This window comes from Heteronotia binoei, unplaced genomic scaffold (assembly GCF_032191835.1).
Source record: "Heteronotia binoei isolate CCM8104 ecotype False Entrance Well unplaced genomic scaffold, APGP_CSIRO_Hbin_v1 ptg000447l, whole genome shotgun sequence".
NCBI lineage: Eukaryota > Metazoa > Chordata > Lepidosauria > Squamata > Gekkonidae > Heteronotia > Heteronotia binoei.
In genome coordinates, this window is record NW_026800033.1 from 1 (window position 1) to 3,915 (window position 3,915).

Genomic DNA, 3,915 nt, shown 5'->3' on the forward strand with positions numbered 1-3,915 from the left:
CTGTGTCAGTTCTTGAGCTCTGAGGCCCTCCTTCCTGAGTGAAGACAAAAAGGTGTCAGCTGGAGGCTCAAATTCTGTGAGCTGGCTTGCGCTCACTCAGCTTTGGGGGAACAGGGATCATCACTGCTGGGGGGGGGGAATGCAGCCTCTGGGATCGGGGGCCAGCAGCATCTCCCTTTCCTTGGGGGGAGCAGGGGACCGGTGCGGAGGGGGCCTGCTGAGCGGAAAGGAAGCATTTGCGGGGTGTGGGGGGGATTCTGCCTCATGGCCGGAGGGGGGGAGGGGTTTGGGAGGCAGCCGAGTCCCAGGGATTTTTTTGGGGTATCTCTCTGTATTCCCCCCCCCCCCCCAGCTGTCCAAGAGATTCCTCTGGCAGAATCCTGATCAAGACTCCGCATCAGGGGCAGGATGCAAATGGGGGGGGGGCTCTCCCCCGGCACTTCCACCTGCAGAGCCCCCCAGAGCAGCCCTGGACCTTCCCCGCAACCCCTGAGCTGTCTTCCCGGAGCCACAGCCCCCCCCCCCCCCACAGCCCCTCCCGGAAAGAAGGAACCTTCTCCTCTGGAAGCCCCCAGGGCACTCGGGCCCCAAAGGGAGGAGGCCTGTCAAAGGCGAAGGCAGAAACAAGCAGGTCATAAAAAACTCCTCTTCTTCATCATGATCTGCTTGGCAGGCTGCCCCATTCTGCCGCTGCAGTCTCCTGATGCGGGACGGGGGCAGCCCCATGCAGAGGCCGTGACAGTAGTCCAGACCGGAGGTGACTGCAGCGCGGATCTCAGTTGCCAGGCGGGGGTGCTCGAGCGAGGGAACCAGCGGCCTTCCCCACCTAAGCCTGTGTGTGGAGGGGGGGGCACTCCTTTCTTTACGGCCCCCCAAGACAGAGGAGGGATCGCAGAGGAGCAAGCAGCCCCCCGGGAGAGCAGCGGGGGGAGGGAGGAGCAGCCCCCCCCCCAATAGCTTAAGTTCCCCTCTGGGACTTTCTCCCCCCCCCCCTCGTGTTTGCTAAACTTCGCCTTGGCTCCGCCTGCTTTTCCCGAAGGGCCCTAAAGACCCCTCCCCTTCAGATGCTGCCCCCTCCGCAGACGGCGCCCTCCAGTTTCCTCGCTCATCCTAAAGCTGCTGGGTTGAGCATCATAAACGTTTGTTCTGTAGAAAACCATTTAGCACCTTCAATTTCACCCCCGCCCCTGTACTTTGGAAGCCCCTCCCCATTTGTTTGCGGAGCCTTCAGGGGGGCGTCCTCGACTGAGCGGAGCCTCCCCGAGAGCAAGGGGGACCCCCAGAATAGCCGCTCACCTCTGCAGTCTTTGGATAAAAAATCCAAACAGGACTAGCTGTGGCTGCTTCTGCCCGGAGACTGATGACGCTACCCAAGAGGGAATGCTCATTGGTGCTCCTTTGTAGCCCTCCCCAGGACTGAGGGGCAAAAGGGTCCCCCCTCCCCTGCAGGGGACAGACGACGTTTGCACCCAAGGCTGCAAGTGGGGTTTCCGTGGGGCAGGCCATGGGACACGGCCTGTTCCTTCTGGGGATGCTGTTGGTGGCGCTGGGGCCACCCCTGGGGGTCCTCGGATCAGAGAGGAGACTCCGCACGCCCCGTAAGCAGAACTCTTTTTTGGGGGAGGGAAGAATGTGGAAAGACTGCTGAGGCCCTCCCTGGTCCATGGAGGAGGAGGGAAAATGAGCCCCCCCTAAGTGGAGCAGGGGGGCTTGGAGAGATGAGCCCCTCCCCCTCCCCATGGGAGGGAGGACCCTCTTTCTGGGCTGCAGAGTCCTCCCTCTTGCCCTGGCGGGGACTGGATTCACTTCAGTCCCCCCTCTTCTCCCCAAAGGGGCCCCCAGCTGGCCTTTCCTTGCTCTCCTCCCTGCTCTCCTCCCTCTGAAACAGACCCTCAGTCCGACACAGGCGAATCCTGTCTGCTCAGAGGGGCTCTCCGGGGTCTCCGGCGGGGGTCTTTCCCATCACCCCCCTCCGGATCTTTGGAGCTGGAGATGCCAGGGGTTGAACCCGGGACCTTCTGCCTGCCAAGCAGATGATGATGAAGAAGAGGAGTTTTTTATGCCCTGCTTGTTTCTGCCTTCACCTTCCCTTCCTCTCCCACAACAGGCAGTTTCTGAGGGGGGGGGGGCTGAGAGATTCCTGAGAGAACTGGGACTGGCCAAGGCAAGGGTTTTGTAAGGGAAAATCCTGCCTCACTAACCTGTTACATTTCTTTGAGGGGGTGAACAAACATGTGGACAAAGGGGACCCGATAGATGTTGTTTACCTTGACTTCCAGAAGCTTTGATAAAGTTCCTCATCAAGGCTCCTTAGAAAGCTTGAGAGTCATGGAGTAAAAGGACAGGTCCTCTTGTGGATCAAAAACTGGCTGAGTAATAGGAAGCAAAGAGTGAGTATAAATGGGCAGCCTTCGCAGTGGAGGATGGCAAGCAGTGGGGTGCCGCAGGGCTTGGTACCGGGTCCCATGCTCTTTGACATGTTCATAAATGATTTAGAGTTGGGAGTGAGCAGTGAAGTGGCCAAGTTTGCAGATGACAGTAAATTGTTCAGGGTGGTGAGAACCAGAGACGATTGTGAGGCACTCCAAAGGGATCTGTTGAGGCTGGGTGAGTGGGCGTCAACATGGCAGATGACGTTCAGTGTGGCCAAGTGCAAAGTAATGCACATTGGGGCCAAAAATCCCAGCTACAAATACGAGTTGATGGGGTTGTGAACTGGCAGAGACTGACCAAGAGAGATCTTGGGGTCGTTGTAGATAACTCACTGAAAATGTCAAGACAGTGTGCGGCTGCAATAAAAAAGGCCAACGTCATGCTGGGAATTATTTGGAAGGGAATTGAAAACAAATCAGCCAGTATCATAATTGTTGTTCAGTCGCAAAGTTGAGTCCAACTCTTTGCGACCCATTGGACAAAGTAATGCCAGGCCCTCTGGTCTTCCACCATCCTTCAAAGTCTGTTCAAATTTGTGTTTGTTACATCAGTAATACTGACCAGCCATCTCATCTTTTGCCGTCCCCTTCTTCTTTGCCTTCTGTCTTTCCTAGCATCAGGATGTTCTCCAGGGAATGCTCCCTGTATAAATCGATGGTGCGGTCTCATTTGTAATACTGTGTACAATTTTGGTCACCACAACTCAAAAAGGATATTATAGCATTGGGAAAAGTGCAGAAAAGGACAACGTAGAATGATTAAAGGTTTAAGAACATAGAGAAGCCATGTTAGATCAGGCCAATGGCCCATCCAGTCCAACATTCTGTGTCCCACAGCGGCTATATATATATATATATATATATATATATATATATATATATATATATATACACACACACACCACACACACACACATACACACTGTGGCTAATAGCCACTGATGGACCTCTGCTCCATATTTTTATCTAACCCCTCTTGAAGGTGGCCATGCTTGTGGCCGCCACCACCTCCTGTGGCAGTGAATTCCACATGTTAATCACCCTTTGGGTGAAGAAGTACTTCCTTTTATCCGTTTTAACCTGTCTGCTCAGCAATTTCATCGAATGCCCACGAGTTCTCGTATTGTGAGAAAGGAGAAAAGTACTTCATCTCTACTTTCTCCATCCCATGCATTATCTTGTAAACCTCTATCATGTCACCCCCTCAGTCGATGTTTCTCCAAGCTAAAGAGCCCTAAGCGTTTCAACCTTTCTTCATAGGGAAGGTGTTCCAGCCCTTTAATCATTCTAGTTGCCCTTTTCTGAACATTCTCCAATGCTATAATATCCTTTTTGAGGTGCGGCGACCAGAACTGCACACAGTACTCCAAATGAGACCGCACCATCGATTTATACAGGGGCATTATGATACTGGCTGATTTGTTTTCAATTCCCTTCCTAATAATTTCCCAGCATGGCGTTGGCCTTTTTTATTGCAAACGCA